The sequence below is a fragment of the Protopterus annectens genome, chromosome 5.part0, assembly GCF_019279795.1.
Source record: "Protopterus annectens isolate FY-2018-M chromosome 5.part0, PAN1.0, whole genome shotgun sequence".
NCBI lineage: Eukaryota > Metazoa > Chordata > Ceratodontiformes > Protopteridae > Protopterus > Protopterus annectens.
The window spans coordinates 1974774023-1974794280 of record NC_056735.1 but is presented as its reverse complement, the minus strand read 5'-3'; positions in this window follow the sequence as shown (position 1 = coordinate 1974794280).

Sequence of the window (20258 nt, the reverse complement as noted above, 5' to 3'; positions counted from 1 at the left end):
TTCACTCCAACATTACTTAAATTGGTCAATTCCTGCTTTCCCTTAAATGTTGCTCCTCCTCATGAGCATTATTCAGCATGCATTGTTCCCACAAGTTCCATTTATTTCTATGTAATTTGTTCCTTTTCTTTCCTAAAGATTCTGTCTCCAGTTCTTTTATCTCCTTTACAATATTCCAGTTCTTTTATCTCCTTTACAATATTTTTTCTAAAGATTCCATCTCCAGCTGTTTTATCTCCTTTACAATATGCAGTTACAGTTGGCTTACATCTTATTTCCATTTTCTAGTATTTTTTTTCAGCCAATAGTGTTGAGTTCAAAAAGGGCTTATGTGTAGGCAATTCATTTTCTATATTCCAGCTCAAAATACTATTTTTTTTAGTTACATCCATTTAATCCCACATTTCTAGCAAAGGGAATTTTTAAAATCTGCAACTTGTAACATTCACCAAAACATGTTCCCAATTACCTCTCTTTTTTCCACATCATAACTCCAGTAATTGCTATCTATCTGAGGACATATTCTGTGAAGTTTGCCTGGGGTGCAGAAATACCAACGCAAACACTTCCAAGAAAAAATTCTAAACATCATGGAAATCATTACATAGTTGGGAGCCATTAGGGTAACTTCCCATTGTATCTTTCTAAACTGCCTATCTAGTCTCTTCTCCCAAACTTTTCTAAATTCTCTGAAACCCTAATTTTTATAGTTATCATGTAATATTTTATATACCTCACTACTTATTCTCTTTTTAAACAGCAGTTTCTGTTTTAAACAGAACTAAAAACTCTACCAAAGCTAGTCTGTCACTTAGCACTCTCCTATCCATTTCTTTTTGCATATACTTTTATTCATCCCTGATAGGTAATGTAGTCTCTATCCTGCAATACAAACTTCTTCTTAGCCTCATTTCAATCTACTACCTCTCACTCTCCAGTTATTTGCTCCCAATACATTTGTTCCATTGCTAATTTTCTACATTAAATCCCATATCTTCTTGCCTGTTTCCTATACTCCATACTTGCAATCATCCCTATTATTAAAATCTCCTTTATCCACTGCCATGTTACTTTTAAATCTTTTGACTACTTTATGAATATACTATTCTGTATACATATTACTCACCTTATGGACCTGCATCCAAAACCCTCTTAATCCTTGTTTCTTGATTTCCTATTTTTTCATCAGCTCTTTCTACCTTGATTAATAACATTCTGATCATGATATGCATATGAACCTTAACTGCATATCTCTAAAGTACGGAAAACTCTCAGTTAAACGGCACCCATTGGGATTGGTAGATGCAGGATAACTGTAGTTGCTGGTTGCTTGAGAGTTACTATTAAAAATAGGCCTAATACTGTACCATATACTATTTGTATGGTTTGACTTGTTCTCAGGTTGGGGAGAGAGGGAATTTATTCCTATCTTCCTTTTTTAATCTCTAAAACTCTAAAAACGTAAGGTGTGTTTCTGCAGGGGGGGGGGGCAGGAAGTGCAATACATGAAAATTGTACTGTATTTCTTCAATTTTTTTTGCCAGTTGCATAAGAGGGCTAGTTGCTTGAGTTCTGGTTAACTGAGAGTTTACTGTATACCTTCAAATAAGGTAATCCTAAACCACCTTGCTCTAACCATAGAATAAACATAGACCATTTAACACCTGTACTCTTCCTCTCACAAATAAACGATCTCACCTCTATTAATTATGGTCCACAACTTCTCCTCTGGCTGATAAAAATATACCTGACCTGTATATAAAACTAAACTGACTACAAAACAATAACTGCTAGTATTTTACTATCCTTAATCAAGAACTTCCAGATCGCCAGGTTATGCATTTTTAACTACTTCCCACATATCCTTAGGTTTCATATTAGAATCTTTTTAATACCTACACCTACATGCTTCATATCATGTCCCCAACAAATATGAGTATTGCCGAACCAATTCATGAGGGTACATAGTTTACTGTTAAAGTCTTTGTTTTAGCTTTGATTAATTTATATCCTGAAAAGACCTGAAACTATATCAAGATATTGCACAGCAGGGGTTTCCACGATGGCTGCACACTGATCAACAATTTAATTTCAACTTTCCCAAAGTGGGAAAAAAAAGAAACTGTTATTTAAGGGCTGGCAATTCTGCTAGTTTTAGTAAAAGTTAGTTACTAGCTAGTAAGTATACTGCCTGGATGTCAGGAAAGAACTGTTGAGTGCCTGAAAGAAAATCATCTAGAAAAGATGAAGAGAAAATACTGACTGGGAAGAATCCTGCAGCTGTTCAACCAAAAGAAGTTCAAGCTCCAGCTTTGCTGCAAGACATGGCTTCCAGTAATTTATAGGAAAAATAAATGAAATGTGCTCAGAGTTGATTAAAATAAATGAGACAATGAAGGACTATATAAACTGAAACAGCAAAAGGCTGGAAAACATGGAAGAAGCCTAAACAGCTATTTAGATGAACTGAAATCTGCAAAAATTAGAGGTCAAAATGAAGAAAATGCTGGCTGAGTATGAAACTGCCAAGAGCTGTTTAAAAATGGTACAGTTAGAGAATAAAGCATACAGAGAAAACCTGAGATTTTTACCTGCACCAGAGAAAAAAGAAGGAACAGACTCTATTAATTTTATGAAAGCACAAATAATTAACTGGACTGGTATTCCACAGCAGGATTTGTTAATTGAAAGAGCACATTGTGTGCATGCTCCAAACCTGACCATGAGAAAGCAGTCAAAACCTGTATTAGCAAAGATGCAATCATATCAAAAATAGGAGTTGAACCTGACAAAACTGTGGCATAAGAACAAAGTATTAAAACTAGAGATAGTAGTGTGTTTGTGGAAAATTATTATTCACTGTACACCACACACAAGAGAAGCAAGTATATCACAGCAATACGGGAATATTATGAGGGGTGTGTGAGATTCAAGTTGCTGTATACAGCTGTCTTCAGAATATGTTCTTGAAGGATCAAAGTCATTTTATTGATGCAGAACAGGTTAAAGAGGAAAAACAAAAGTTTGTCCAACAATAAGTGAGCCACCAAGAACTAGGGGCCTCTGCTTCTCATTCTTCTGACAATAAATCTCATAGAGAGATTTTGCTAGTGAAACATTTTCCAATGTTTTAAAGGAAATTGCTTGAGAAGGAGAAAAAAAGTACAGGAGTTGCTAGAAGGATCAGGAGTACCTTAGACATGAACCGGAATTTGGAGTTTGGAGATAGAGATGAACAGGAGAAAGACCAGCAACAATGAAATTAGTGAATAAATGTGAGATTATAAAACATCAATCACATTTGTGAAATATGGCTTTACAAGAAAAAGTGGCTGAGAAAGATTGGATTTTTGTTGACTTTGTTAAACTTGTTGGGGGACTGACAGGCATATGCCACCCTTGATATCATTAATAATGTTTGGAAGGACACTAAATGGGAAAAAGGGAGGGAGAAGGAAGGGAAAAGTATCTGTAAGTAAGACAATTTTACTTCTTGGCAGTTTGTTTGTGTCTTTCGGCTTTTTCCTGGTTGGGGTCGCCACAGCGGAACTCCGGTCCACTAATGATTGGTAGTGGATTTTTATGTACCAGGTTACCAGCTCTGATGCACAACCTTTAACGAAGGTACGTCCCATTCACATATGCCTCCACATAGAAGACACTCTAGCTGAGAATCAAATGGGACAACGTCTTGCTGTGAGACGACAACGCTACCGCAGCACCACCACCGCAGTTGTATTTGTATAAAATATTTTATTATATAAATTGCATGTTATATAGTAAAGTATTTTCAGTTGTATGTGATAAAGATACGAAAGAAAACAGGTGCTTTTTCTTTTCGCTTTTTTAGTTTTAAGAAATGGATGCATTACAATGTAAAAAAAGAAAAAAAAATGGACAAAAGCAAGTTTAAGTCAGTAGGTTTTAATCTTGAGCTGCTAGGGTGGGGGGTGGTGAATAAAATATATGTAAAATTGAAATGCTTTCTTTTGCAGAGGTGAATGTCTGGATTAATGGCCTTAGTTAAATCTAATGAATTTTTTTTTTTGTGAATGCAAGTGAGTTTAAAATAAACAGAGTCAAGTCCACAATGTAATAAATAGTTTTCTTTAAGCAAATAAATATTCAGTGCCAGTTAAGAAATCTGGAGCTGAGGGAAGTGCTACATTTTGATATTGTGTTTCTAAGGACTAAAGGTGAAGGCAATAAATAGAGAGGTCAGGACATTGTTTATTGAGAGACATATAAAATTAAAATGTATAATGGGAAGCAATTCAGTAAAAATAAACTTGAAAATTACTGAAAGTGAATAAGAGATAACAGTTTTTCCTGATAACCAAATACATTAAGGTATTTACTAGAATAGTGTACAGTGGATATAAAAAGCTTACACACCCCTGTTAAAATGCCAGGTTTTTGTGATATAAAAAAATGAGACCACAATAAATCAGTTCAAAACTTTTTCCACCTTTAATATGACCTATAACTTGCACAGTTCAATTGAAAAACAAAAAAATCTGTTATGCTGGTTGCATAAGTGTGCACACCCTTAAACTAATAATTTGTTGTGTGTGCACACCCTTAAACTAATACTTTGTTGAAGCACCTTTTGATTTAATTACAGCATTAATTACTAATTACATTAGTATCCCTATTACACTTAAAAATAACTAATAAAACTTTACTTTATAACATGCAAAGAAAACCATGCACTTTCAAAATAGTACAATTAAGAAAACATTTGTTTTACTTACAGTTAACTTTCTCCCTCCTCTTCCCCCTCTCCTGAGTATTTTTCAAAACATTAGTTACATGAAGAAGGGCATATCCCTTAGAGTCCCCTACAAGTTTAACAAAGTCCAAGAAAGTCCAGTATTTCCAGATTTTCTTGTTCTCTCATGTTTCACAAATATAATTATTGTTTTGTAATCACACATTTGTCAATTTCCAAGTGATTGATTTTATTCTCCAAACATTCATGACATCAAGTAGTGCATATGCTTTATAGTCCCCTACAAGTTAAACAAAGTCCAAGAAAGTCCAATATTTCCAGATTATCTTGTTTTATTCCTGCTCATCTCCATCTTCCACTCTGTCTCTTCTTCATTTCCACTGTACGCGATTCTTCTAGTCAACTCTTGTGCTTTTTCCCCTCTTTCAAGCATTTTCCATTGAAACACTGGAAAAGGTTTCACTGGCACTGTTTCTCTGTGTTATCACAAGAAGAACAAGCAGCAGAATTTCCTTCTGTTTCACAGCTCACTTTTTGTTGGACAATTTTTTTTGTATTTCTTCCTTAGGATCTACTTCATCAAAAAATGTATTTGTTTCTCTAGGGAACAATATTTTGAAGATAGCTGGGTACAGCAGTTTGAATCTCACACCTGCTTCTCGACATTCCCTACACAATGGAGTAAATGTACTCCTCTTCTGACTAGTGTACAAAGAGTAGTCATTTTCCACTAACACTCTGGTGTCTCACACATTTAGTTCTTTGTTCTACTGGCACAGTTTTGTCAGAATCAACTCTTTTTGCTGGTAAGATTGCATCTTTACTATTAAAGGTCTAGGTTATTTTCTCATTGCCAGGTTTGGCACATACATACAATGTGCCCTTTCAATTAACACTTCCTTTTGTGGAATACCAGTCCAGTTGCTTATTTCTGCTTTCATAGAATTAATACAGTCTGTTCCTTCCAGGTTCTCGGGTACAGCAGAAAATCTCAGGTTTTCCTTACATGCTATGTTCTCTAATTCTATTGTTTTTTGAAACATCTCTTCTTGTGTAGTCTTATATTCAGCCAACCATTTCTTCATTTCGACCTCTGACTTTTGCAGTTTTATTACCGTATATGAATATCTGCTTAAAGCTTCTTTCATTTTTTTTTCAGCTTTTAATTGTTTGAGTTGATATACTCCATAAGTGTTTCATTTATTTTAGTCAGGTCTGTGTGCAGTTGCATTATACTTTTCTCTAGGTTACTGGAAGTAATGTCTGGAGGTTGCATTGTTTTTTGATGAACAGATGTAGTACTATTCTCAGTCACTGTTTTTTTTGTCACCTTTTGTAGCTGATTTTCCTTCAGGTCCTCTATAATTGTTTCTGGCACCCAGGTAGTGCACTTACTAGCCAGTTACTGAAATTTACCCAAAAATCCAGGTCCACTGGCTTTCTCTGCTAAGTTTCTATTTTCACACTAGGAGAACTAGAATTAAGCTGTTACTCAATGTGCAGCCCTCTTGGAAGTCCAGTGTTACAGAGCATTCTGTGACAATTTCAAGTCTTTTGGGGATATACACTTAATGAAGTAAAACAAATGATATAGCTGTAAACTATGTACTCACATATGAATTGGTTCCACAATACCCATAAAAATATATATTTAGGAGTATAGGTTAAAACAGATTTTGTTATGGCAGCTAATGATATGTGGGAAGCTCTTGTTTATTGATATGGATAGCATGACACACAGTGAAAATGTTTTTAGTCTCTTTCATTTTATATACAGGTCAGGCGTATTTTTATCAACTAGAGGAGAAGTTGTGGATAGTAATTAAGAAAGAGTTGAAATATTTATCTGGGAACGGGAGGGCAAGTGTCAAATGTGGTAATTTGATCCAACAGAACAAGGTGGTTTAGGATTACTTGATTTGAAGAGATATTTTACAGCTACACAGTGAAGGCCCACATACAAAACACAAGCAGAAATCTATAATTCAAAGTGTAAAGGAATGATGATGAGGGGGTATTTCAAGAAATGAGAGAATGGAATTTTGGATGCAAATCCTTAAGGAAAACAACAGCCATACAGAATATAATATTCATAAAATAGTAGAAAGTATTCTAAGAATTAAGCCAACATCAGAATGGAGTAAGGATATTCTTCCAATAGAGATGACTGCAATTAGGGGTGCAGTGAATAGGCAAGAGGGGTGGAGATCACTGGATAAAAATATCAAAGGAACTAAGGTATTGGAATGAAATAACAATGGAGGGAAAGGTAACATAACTGGAAGAGGCCAAGAAGATATTTGAAATGCAGGCAAAAAGACTGCCTCCGCTTTTTGGGATTGATATCAGAATATAAACAAACAGAAAGGGACGAGGGAATCCTAAATGAAAGACCTACACTGGTTACATTTTTAATTATACAAAATATTGCACAAATATAAGAATCAATTACAGAAGGATAGAAAAGATTGGGAAAAGACAGATTGGATATGCAATTCACAAGGAAGCAATGGGAAGTCATATGTATGGCTCCCAAGTATGTAACAAAGTCTAGAAGATTTAGGATTTTTCCTTGTATTTGAGTAGGTATTTTTATGCTTCAAGAAGACTCCAAAGAATTGTTTGACAGACAGATGGCAAGTGTTGGAGGTGGATGGGGAAGAAACAGGTAACTGGGAACATATGTTTTGGGAGTGTGGTGAGTTGGCAGACTTTAATAACTTCCTACAGAGTATTCTGTTGAAATATTAGGTGAGAAAATGAATGTAACTAAGGAATTTTTTTTTTTTTTGTAGCTGGGATTTGGGAGTTGAATTGCCTTGACACAGTAGGGCCTTGTTGATTTTAATTTTAGTGGCTACCAAAAAAAATTACTAGAAAGTGCAAATCAAAGTCTAAAGCAACTTCATTTGAAGTGGTGACTATTGTAACAAGGACAGAAGAACTGGAAGTGGGATATTTAGAAAAGGCTATGAGCAAATTACCTAGAACAAAAATGGAAATTGTAGGAACAACACATGCAGAATAATGTTTTAGAGGAGGAGGAGTGAGGTTTAACGGAAGGCAGGAATTGAACAATTTATGTAATGTTGTATTGACAAAAACTGCACAAAAGAATATATGTGATGTATAATGTGAACATGTTAATATGGTTTGTTTTCTTTTCTTTTATATAAATGTATGTTTGCCTATGTCTTAAGTGATAATTCAATGAAGGTGTTAAAAATATTCTACAGCAAAGAAATGTCCTTTTCTGGATTCATTAATCAGATATCATCATCTACAAATAACACTAACTTTTCTTGATTTCCAAACCAGCCACACCCTTGAATCTGAGAGTCCTTTTTTTCTTTGCCAGTGTAACAAAATTCTAAAGTAAATTAACAAAGGGGGAAGGTGAACGCCCTTGCCTGGGTCCTCTGTTCAAACACAGCTTGTCTGAGAGGAACTCTCCCATTTTAATTATTGCTTATGACCCTAATAACTTTGTTATTCTATCATGGCAACCACTGTCCTACTCATAAAATCCATACTATCAATTTTTTTTTCTGCATGAAGGCCCACCAGCAATAGTAACATTTTCTTACACTCTGCTTCCCTCTGGATCTAATTAATGTTGTCAGACTCCTTTGCTATTCTGTTAGCTACTCTAGAGATAAACACTTCATAATAATGGTTTACAATTGTTTATGAAGTTGGGTCTAATCAGTCCATACTCTCCTTGGGTAATGCAACCACCACAGCATTCTTCCAAGATGCTGGTACCATCACCAGCCATTATAAATCTTAAGCAAAACCTTCTAGATCTATTACCACTTTCTGTCCCCCCAACTTCCAAACTTCCACAGGAACACAATCTGTTCCTAAAGACTTCCCTGTTCATTATGCTTCACCAGTTTTATCTCATCTCCGTCTTAGCTACTGATTGTTGAGCTTCATCATCTTCTTGCATAGAATTATTTCATGTCTTTCCATTTGTGCCTTTTCTTGGTTTCCACATTCCTTTGCTTCATACAGATTTTCATAAAATTTCCAAAACATCTCTAGTTATTTTTCTTGTTATAGGCTCCCAAACTTTGGTGATAACGCTTTTTTACTTTCTGCTGCCTACATCACTGTGCTAAATGTTTTTGTGCTCTGGAGTTATCACTACATAGTTTAACAACAGTCTTTCTAAACATTATATTAGTCAAATAATCTCTTTTCCCTTAAGCATTCTGCAGTTGCGCCTCTTTTTGTTCTGTGGTATTTCCCTTATTCTGCAGTATGTCACCCCCTCTAAAAAACTCCCATTAGTTTGTTTCCTATACCTCTTTCTCTCTTATTTCTACAATGTTTTTTAAACTCCACTTTCACTTTATCTCACTGTCTTCTATAATAACTCTCATCATGTGTTCCTTAAACTCCTCTCTTTTTAACATACTGATAATGTGCCCTTTTCACTTCATCACCTTGCCTCTGAACCTTAGCTTCTATTGGCCCACAATCTGAAATAGTTATTGGATGCATCAATGCTTTCAATTAAATAAACATGTTTTTGTAAAATATAATTGTCCATCTAACATAGTTAGTGCATCTTGCAGAATAATATGTATATCCTATTTGAGCTTCTACTACCAAATTCATATATTCCATCCCAAATATTCTAATATTTCTTCAGAAATCTACCTTCTCCTCTTGTAATTTCCCTTCTAACTGCCATGATAAATCCTCACTACTACAGATTACGGTTCCAGTCCCCACTCATCAATAATACACTTTGCTGAAAGCTTATTAGTTCTCCTAAAATTCTCTTAAGTCTTTCAGGCCTTGCCTGAGTGGATTTTCACACCTAACACTTGCAGAGTTCCTGTCTGGACAGCTTATGCATGCTATCTGTAAACAAATGCATATATCTCAAAAAAAAAAAACATAAAAGCTGGAAAAAAAAAACATTATTCTGCACACACTCCTCTTCACAATGATGATATTAATATGTTAGTCAAACATTTTGGTAATTTTATATCAAACATGTAATTCAATATGTAAATCTTATAATTATGCAAATATTAATATCTCTATAACTGTAGTAGATAGACCCTATCAGTCTGATGTTTGTTCATGCAGATGTTCTCATTTTGCTGCAGATCAGTTTTGTAGATGCCACTCCATTTTTGATGCACTTATACATGCTCTATCTGTATATATACCACAAACCAAAGGGTAAAAAGGTCTCACAAACAAACCATTTAGTGAAACTACAAGACAAACACAACCAAACTAGAGCTTTCACTGTGTGATACCTTAAACCTCCTGCAGTGGAAGCCCATGGCATATATGCGAATAACCCCCCTTAGGGACATCAAGCTTCGGCTACATGGCTTCTGAATGTCCATAACTTTTTTTTTTTTTTTTTTAAACTTTCTAGATCTTTATGGTTACATTCAGGCCAATAAATCCAAACCACACCAGCTCTGGACATGCATGTTTCAGCCTTTTCATTGACCATGACAACACAGCAAAAGTAGATAGTTTGCCTATATTTCAGAAACACAGGGTCTTTAAGCTCAGCTGATGCTCATAAAGATTACGGTGCCTGCAAAATATCCCAACTAACATCCAGACCATAGGGTAAAAAGCTCATACAGACAAACCATTCAGTGAAGTATTTATTTTAGGGACTGTTATCCATCCACTGGTATTAAAAAATATGGTAGTTTTACTTTCTGCACATGCTGCTGTATGCAACATACATTTATTTGGACACTAGATAAATGAGCTATACAAACAAAAATAATGTTTTCTCTTTTTATTCAATTGGTAAATAATCTGTTTTGGGGATGTAGTTAAAGATGCATACACATAGAGCTTATTGATCATGATTGTGCATTTCTAACTGCTCATTTTATGGGGATTTCTGATTGGTTTTACAAGAACACTCACTGGTGCTTCAGGCATGGTAAGAAACTGGTCATTAAAGGACTTGCACTGTAGGCATGCATTGGAAAAATACAAGAATAGCTCTATAATAAACCAAAAAAAAGGTACAAGCCAGATAGCCAGTCCCAGATGATTTATTCCGCAAATCCACGAACCAACACTGATAAATCACATAATATTTTCTGCAAGTTTGTACACATCTGTACCTTTCCAGTTTCAGGCTTAGGTTGCTCAGTGGGCAGAATAAACAATCATCTGGGACTGGCTATCTGGCTTGTACCTTTTTTTGGTTTATCAGTGCAGTTTCGGGTACTTGTGACCAACTTGCTTGTTTAATAGCTCTATAATAGTTTTAGGTGGACTATAAATACATGCCAGTGTAATCATTCTCTCCTGCCAGTAACACTTTACTACACTATTAGAATCATTTTTGGCCTCTCCTCCAAAACATTTTGGCAAAACTCATGGGGTTTGGGAAGGAAATCATATGGAAACAGATTTTCCCAGCATAGGGAGAATATCTATCATCCAGGCTCAAGGAATAGCTAGTTCTGGAGGAAAACTGCCTTAATGACCTGCTCAGATGAGAAAAACAGGTCTAAGCATGGCACACCCCATCTGCTTATTAGGTCTAGGGATGTCTTTACATTTCAGTTTGTTTGCTACTACATGCTGGTCTAAAGGGATGTATGAGGCCTTCAGAGGCATTTTCTTTTCTACTGCCATGTCCCATGCTTATATTACTAACCTGCATAGTAAGTAGGAGTTGGTCCAGGCTTGCTTATGTCCATTACTATAGTGTTGCTCATCTGTACTTGCAGGACTTTCCCCAAGATGTCTGGAATAAAGGCACTGAGTGGCAGAATGAGGGCCATCATTTCCTTCCTCCTCATCCTGTGGTCATTTGAATCTGGAAGTCTTTCATATCAGCTCCCCAAGCAACATCTGAGGAGTTTGTCAGTGTCATAGTATGCTTTAGTAACCTGAAGAACATCCTTTAAGAGGCAAGGCTTGGTTCACCATGAGATTTCCTTCCTGATGCATGGCATCTAGGGTACAGTGGTCTCCAAGTGAGAGAGATGTTGGTTCCACTTGCTTCTTCAGTACCATTGCAACTTTCTCCTATGGAGATGCTTTAAGGGCACTGTCAGAATGCATGCTGCCATGTGCTCTAGTAACCACAGATTCACTCTTGCTGTAATCTATTTTTGGGAGAATTGGGAAAACAAATCTTAAGGCATCTTCTGTTTGTTCTGAGGGAGGAAAGGTCAGATCTTATCCCTGTAGAAACTTGCACACAGAAATGTAACTTAATGAGAGGGGATAAGACAGGATTTCTCTCTGCTGATTGTCAGCCCTAGACTTGAAGAACACTTCAAAGTGAAGTTCATGGCATCTAAGGCACTCTGATAGGACTCTGCTAGGATAAGGCTATTGTCTTGGTAGGTTAAAAGCTGCATCCCCTTTGTCCTGTGGCGGCGGGCCGCCATACCTCTCAACTGTACAGATTTTCGCAGAATGGACAGATTTTTGACTCATATCTTTGGTCCATTTTTTTACAAATGTGTGGCTTTCTGGCAAATTAGTGGCAAATCATTAAAGACTGAAGTTAGAAAATAATTGCAGACATTTGAGTTTCAGATTTCATACCCTTCAGAAAATACATGGTAACGCAAAACCTGTAATTCTATCAACTTTCTAAGTTTGTAAGAGCAATATTTAAAAATTGTCCCACTTTTATTTATGGCTTTGTCCAAATTTCTTGCTCTAAGAGTTTGAGAGGTATACGCTGCATCACTGGCACCAGACATTTTGTGAATACTTTGGGAACAGTGAAGAAGCATATCAAGAGTGGAGGAAGAGAAGGCCGCCACCTCTGGTGCAATGCGTTACAATGCATGATCAGGAAATGTAGCTACCCATACCAGCATTTTTAATGTTAGCACAGAAATGCACTGACTTCAGTGCTCTGTGTGTGGCAAGCTATAGCAAGCTTGCATGTTTTTTTGCTCTTCAACTGAAGAGGTGAGGGGGTAGGGCACTATATTGGGGAAATAGATGAGCCAGCTATGGCTCTGGTGAAGTTACACATACTTCAAGTCCAGGGCAACCATGATCAGTAGACATGGGCCTCACAGGACAACCTCTAAAATAGGTCTCTCAAGTACCCTCTTTTCTTGGCACTAAGAAAAGTCTGGAGTAGAACTCTGTGCCTTCCTCTCCCAATGGCCCCTGCCTCTACCATACCTTTCAGAACGTGAGGTATAAAGTGAATCTGGTCTCCTAGAGCTAGCAAAATAACTCTTAACCAAGGCCTTTCTAAAAATTGGAGACTGTATTCCTCTTTTAAAATGCTTAGCACCCACTCTTCTTGACTTTTTCAAAATGCCCTATAAAGACACACAAGCTTCCTCCAAGTTTTGAGAGAGGCTGAGGGGTTGAGGGAGAGAAGCAAGGCTATTATGGCTGACCTTCCAGGATCTCTGCCCTGAAGGTACCTGCGCTTCCCTTTGTGCTTAGCTTTTTTCCCCCCTTGTGAGATCTTGTGGGTTCCTGTCTGCATTGGGTGTTCATACACTTCACCTCCAGTAACTTGAACATCTCATGAGCTGATGGTATGAAAACAATGACCTTACACAATGGGGTACTGAGGATGCCTGACTTCACACTGGTAGGACAAAGCCCTCAACCAGGCAGGTCTTGTGACTACTGGGTTGTTTTGAGGCATTGTCCAGCAAGGCCAAGGCAGGCTGGGCTACAGCTGCTTAGGTTTTGTTGCTCTGTGCCTGCTATGCTCAGATATGGCTGCCTTTGAGGCCTCAGGTCTTAAGCATGAGCCTAAAACCTCAATACTGTCCCCAGTACTCTACTTGCATACATAAATTTTGTAGATCCCGTCTTCCCACCTTAGAAATCAAGTTGCAGGTCTTGGTTGCCAAAGGGTTTCCAGCTGTGAAGGTATGTCAGGGATGGATCTCACTCTGGGAGGACATGTCAGAAAACAAAGGTGTGGGATTCTGCATAGCAGTCATGCCAGAGGCCTCAGCCATAACAGATTCTCTAGTCGGGGACTGTGAAAGTGCCTCACTCAGTACTAAGTCGCCATATCATGGAAGCCCTAATTTGTCAGTGCTGTCCTCCATCTTCCTACACTTCTCTCTCTTCTGGAAACATTTCTTCAGAGCAGAAAGAGGCCTTAAGCAATACCACAATGGCCACTAAACAAGGCTTGCAACCCTTATTTGGAAGCAAAATCCTGGAAGAAATGTGGCACTGGAGGACTGACTTCAGGGTAACTGATGCACAGTGAGGACCGAATCCATACTGTTCTCAATGTTGAGGCAAAAAAAAGACACTTGTTATGGCATTTTTTGTGCTGTATCTGCTTACTGCAGATCAAATTATTATTAACCCTAGTAATAAATTCCTCACAATTCTACGTCAGACATTAGTTGCAATTATGCATCTAACAAATAGGAAAATCCCCTAAGGGATACTTATCTGTTCCTTTCAGAAGACAGAATTTGGCCAACTGATGCACTACATATGTTACCAAGAAACAAACGCAACTGCATGGCAAGAAAAATCTGAAGATGGTGTCAGATGATTATCCCTTTATACTACAGGTGCCCTAGCACCAGAAAGATGGTGTTGTCTGAAGCCCTGGGGTGGGAAGAATTTTTAAATACTGGCAAGCCATAGGCTACCTTCATGACAGGACATCCCAAGACTGAGGACTGCAACAGTAAATGCTACGATGAACATTTTCCTCACATTAAATCTGGCTTAGGAAACCAAGACTATCACAGACACCATTTAACTAATAGTCTAAAAAGTCTCTGGCCATCACAAAATCTGCCAACCAGCTGCAAAAAAAAAAAAAAAAAACGCTCCCAGAGAAAAGGGGTTTGTCTTTTTTCATGAGATACATCATTCACTCCTGTGTGTTCAGACTCAGCCCCAAGAATATACTGCCCTATGGAGAATCAAACTGAAAAAGCAGATCAAAGCCCCAGCTGTTCAGAACAATCCATATTAATTTTTACATTAGCTAATACCTGTTGTTTATGGTGTTTTGGTGGGACAGATGTGGACCCTTCATTCTTAAAAAGGTCAAAACCTAAAACACTTTGTAAATACCCTTAGTGCAAGCAGACAGCCTATAGGGCAAGGACGTAAACTGGAAAAAATAAGGTCTAACTAAATCTTGGAAACTTTCTATTGTTCCTGTGGGTAGTAGCACCTAACGTAGTTGTCCTTCAGATTCAACATGATCAGGAAGGTCCCTGGCAGAAATAACAGGAAATGTGGCTACAGCATGAGCATCTCATCTTCAGTTTGGCTACCCTCATGAAGAGGTAAAACTTTGAAAAGCCCAAAATTAGTTTCCAAGGTCTATTTTTTTTGGGGGGGGGGGTATTAAAAAAAGCAGATACAAATAGCCCTTATTTCCACTGTGATACCTTTACTAATGCCCCTTGATCTAGTAACTACTGAAAAGGGGAAGACAAAATGTTACTCCTCCAGGACTGACAGTATTCCTACAAAGGATGGGATGGTCTTACCTTGCACCTTTTTACTATGAAACTCATGGCCCAAATGCATGACGATATCACTTGACAAGAACTCCCAGAAAAGGATCTGTCTCCCTTCAAGTGAGTCTTGCTCGGGAGGGTTTGCCTTCCTGTCTTGTCCTTCTTCTTTCCCCACCATGCCTGCTTCTTCCCAGATTTCTCACCTTTTGCCTGCGACCTTTGGGCTGGTATCTGAAGAAACAGCCAGTCTTCAAAGAAGCATTCAAGGCGTACTGCAGAATATGGCACAAATAAGCTTCTTCACCATTTGCATATCCTCCCTTTATCTCCAGTTTCTTAAAGATATCTTGTGACTCTAATAAATAAGGAAATCTTGTCCAAGGAGGAAAGGTGTTTAACAACTTCCCTCTACAGTAAAGGTAGTCATTGAATCTGAAGACAGACCTTAAAGCTACCACCTTAACTGCACATACAGCATCATAATCATAACTACATTTGATTGTCTGCTTCCTTCATCCACTGAAAAAGCTGAATAAATTTTGAAGATGAAAGACACATCCTGAATTTCATATATAGCCTGCCTATCATGCCAGGATTTCACCTTGATAATTTAACAGTGTGCATTTGGTAGTTTGTCACCTTAAAAGCCAAAAGTGCCTGATGTGTGGACTACCAAATCTACCTAGGACCTGTTTTTTCCCAGTTATACACAACATATTAGGTCTGTAGGACAAACTTATGAACCATAGATGCCCCCAGAAATTACAGCAGTGTCCACCACTAGGTTCTTGTAAAGTACTGGTGCATTTGCTGGATTTTATAAAACCTGCTTATTTTCTTGTGGAAGGGTCGAGAGTCTAGCTATAGGAAGCTGCTAGGAAAGTGTCTTTGAAGGCTTCAAAAACTGAAGAGAATGGAGCAGATTTCAATTCCTCCAGGTCAAGGATACTGAAATGCCTCTCAACTGAGAGAGAATTCCTTTGTTTCCCATTTGAAATGTTCCTTCATCTTAGTCAAGATAGCAATAAAATATCCAATTTTGATGGGATTTGAAAGAAACTTCATGTTGTGGGACATCTGATGAGATTGAGTATCCTTCAGAGTCAAATCCTTGGGGTTGCCATCTAGGCAGTGTAGGCCAAATCCTCCCTCATCTTCTGAGGATGAACTGGTGTTTGTGATTCAAGTGGTATCCCTTTTTTGTTTAACCTGTTCAGGTGGAGTGGGCACCACAGACACCTACATCACTGCTTGTCACAGCATGAATTAATTAATTTCACATACTAAATAAATTTGTATGTGGTAGCTAGACTTCTTTAAAGGGGCAACTGACTTGGACATGTTCAGTTTGGGAAGAGTGGTTCCCAAGGTGCTGCAATGATGTTTCTCATCATCACACCCATACTCTAAAGGAGTTAAAAATGTCCAGGTGTTGTACCTCAGATTGTGGCCGGAGGTCCACTGTTCTAATAAACAGCACATGCCATGCACCTTCTTCTTGGTAGCCAGCCCAGAAGGAAGTGCTAGGTGCTACCGCTATATACATTGTCTGCCTCCAAAGGCATCATACAGAGGCCAGAGGAAGTATCAGATACCACTACTGAGAAATGGAAAGCAGACTCACTTGTTGAAGCCTCCTCAGGTCTATAAGGGATTGCTAAAAATATTACTTTTCTCCCTGGCACCTGTTGAGGGCTCTCTCCCCCTTAACTTCCTTATGCTAGTGTGCTTTATTTATGGGCCTTCATAGGAGGAAACCTTTTCCTAGAACAAGATGACAGCATCCAATTTCTTCCTCAACCAAGCTCCAAGTGTGACTTATTTCCTGATAAAACCTACACAAATTTGGCAATTTATTGACAGGTGAGATTCTTCTAAGCAAAAAAGGCACTTAGAGTGATATTCTGAAAACAATTTCAGTCAGGACAGTTGGGCAAGAACGTTCCATAACCATAAGTGTCTTACTGATCAGTGTTGCAGTATTCCAAACAGATGGGTTTTCACCACTGATGTCTGGCTGGGGTACCAAAGCCTAAACCTTCCCAGTAACATACATCAGCTGTATGACAGTAAATCCTCAAACTATCACCAAGCTAGCAGCCTGAATATATCTGACAGAGAAGTAGTCAGCTAGGTAGGGCATAGTAGGAGAAGACAAGGCCCCCTAAGGTCTGAGAAACAGGGCAGCTGAGAAAGGGAAGAAATGAAAATGGCAAGGAGTTAAGGAGCATGGGTAGGAGTACTGCAACAGTTACAGTGGATATAAAAAGTGTACACACCCGTTAAAATGCCAGGTTTTTGTGATATAAAAAAATGAGACCACAATAAATCATTTCAAAACTTTTCCCACTGTTAATGTGACCTACAACCTGTACAATTCTACTGAAAAACAAATCTGTTATGGGAAAAATATAAAAAATAAAAAATATACAATATTATGCTTGCATAAGTGTGCACACCCTTAAATAAATATGTTGTTGTGTGCACACCCTTAAACTAATACTTTGTTGAAGCATCTTTTGATTTAATTACAGCAGTCAGTCATACTGAGTACACACCTGACATAAATGAAAGAGACTCTGATTAACCCCAAATAAAATTCAGCTCCCTAGTAGGATTGTCCTGACATTTACTCAGTTGCCTGCTACAGCAAAAGCCATGGTTCGCGAGAGCTTACAAAGCATCAAAGGGATCTAATTGTTGAAAGGTGTCAGCCAGGAGAGGGGTACAAAAAAATTTCCACAGCATTGGATATACCATGGAACACAGTGAAGACAGTCATCAAAAAGTGGAGAAAATATGGGACAACAGTGATGTTGCAAAGAACTGAATGTCTCTCCAAAATTGATGAAAAGACAAGATGAAAATTGGTCAGGGAGGCTGCCAAGAGAACTACAGCAACACTGAAGGAGCTGCAAGAATTTCTGGCAAGTACTGGTTGTGTACTACATGTGACAACAATCTCCCATATTCTCCATATGTCTGGACTATGGGGTAGGGTTGCAAGGCGGAAGCCTTTTCTTACACAGAAAAACATCGAGGCCCGGCTAAAATTTGCAAAACAATACACCGTCTCCCAAAAGCATGTGGGAAAATGTGTTATAGTCTGATGAGACCAAGGTTGAACATTTTGGCCACAATTCAAAAAGGTACGTTTGGCGCAAAAACAACACTTTGCATCACCAAAAGAACACCATCGCCATGGTGAAGCATGGTGGTGGCAGTATCATGCTTTGGGATTGCTTTTCTTCAGCTGGAACTGGGGCTTTAGTCAAGGTGGAGGGCATTATGAACAGTTCCCTATACCAGTCACTTCTGGCCCAAAACCTTCAGGTATCTGCTAGAAAGCTGAAGATGAATTTCACCTTTCAACATGACAATGACCCCAAGCATACATCTAAATCAACAAAATAATGGCTTCACCAGAAGAAAATTTTTGGAATGGCCCAGCCAAAGCTCAGACCTAAATCCAATAGAAAATCTGTGGGGTGACCTGAAGAGGGCTGTGCACAAGAGATGCCCATTGGAATCTGACAGATTTAGAGCACTTTGCAAGGCAGGGTGGGCAATTATTGCCAAGTCAAGATGTGCCATGCTGATAGACTCCTACCCAAGAAGGCTGAATGTTATAATTAAATCAAAAGGTGCTTCAACAAAGTATTAGTTTAAGGGTGTGCACACCTATGCAACCAGTATATTGTACATTTTTTATATTTTCCCCTAACAGATTTGTTTATCAATTGAATTGTACAGGTATAGGTCACATTAAAGGTGGGAAAATTTTGAAATGATTTATTGTGGTCTCATTCTTTTTATATCACAAAAACCTGGTATTTTAACAGGGGTGTGTGCACTTTTTATATCCACTGTATCAGTAGGACATCTACTGCTACGGTAAGTTCTTACACAGCTGTACTATGTCCTGACTAAAATTACTGTTGCAGTATTCTGAACAGATGAGTGATTCACAAAGCTTACGGGAACAGAAGGGCGGATGGCTGAAAATGGTAAGATCTGTCCAAGAATGCCAGAAAAGACTGATCTGGCAAAGGCTGCCTTCAACTTGGAAAAGGCATCAGTTCTTATCGTTTAGCAAAAGCGTTCTCAGTGAACAAAGACCAGTTATAGCAGCTTCCAGAATGGTTTTGGAATCCACCTTTTGTAGAAAGCTCCAGAAGAGACTACTGCTCTAGCACAATGAGCTCTTAGAAAACAGGGCAAGAATTTGCCATGGTGCGAGTAACAATGACGTGACAGTCTTTGCCAGATAGAATCTTAGTTATCTGTGCACATTCAGGGAGTAAAGAAGACTTTCAACCTTGTTCTGTGAATTAGAAAAGAAATTAGGTAGACTGATGGCCTTGCTGAGGGACATCTAATTTTTTGGAGTGAAAGAGGGGCTGACCCTTAGGGACACACTGTACTTATGAAAAATAAGAAAAGGGAAGGCAGCCATGATTGTCTGTAGTTCTGAGACTCTCCTAGCAGAAGTGATGGTCACCAACAAAATGCAGCACATTATTAACATCCAAGGGGAGACGTAGATTTCATTGGAGGGTTTAAGCGCAGAACCCCTTTTAAAAATGATTTGACTTCAAGCATGGACATAACAGGCTGACTGATGAGAATACAGACCAAAATGGCCGAAAGGTGTGCTTTAATGGAAGAATGAGTCAGACCACTTTTCATCAGCTCACACAAACAGAAGACAACCAGAAGAACCTCTAATTTTATAGGGTCCTTATTATTTGCTTGACACCATATTAAAAATCTCTTCCATTTGGCTATGTAGGATTTTTGTGTGGTGGGTCTCCTTGTCTCCTGAGGAATCCGGAGTATGTCCTCAGAAAACTAGTGTCCGGAAATGATCAGAATCCTAGTGACCATAGGTTTAGGTAGAGATATGACAGGTTGAGGAACCAATACTGCCATGATCAAAAGGGAGCAACCAGTAGGATTTTTGTTTTTTTTCTTTTTGATCTTTAGTAGAACTTTTGGTAGCAGAGGAAGTGGAGGGAAGGCCATAGAGGAAACCAAGCCAAGGGGCAGGGAGTCCAGATGCAAAACAGGAG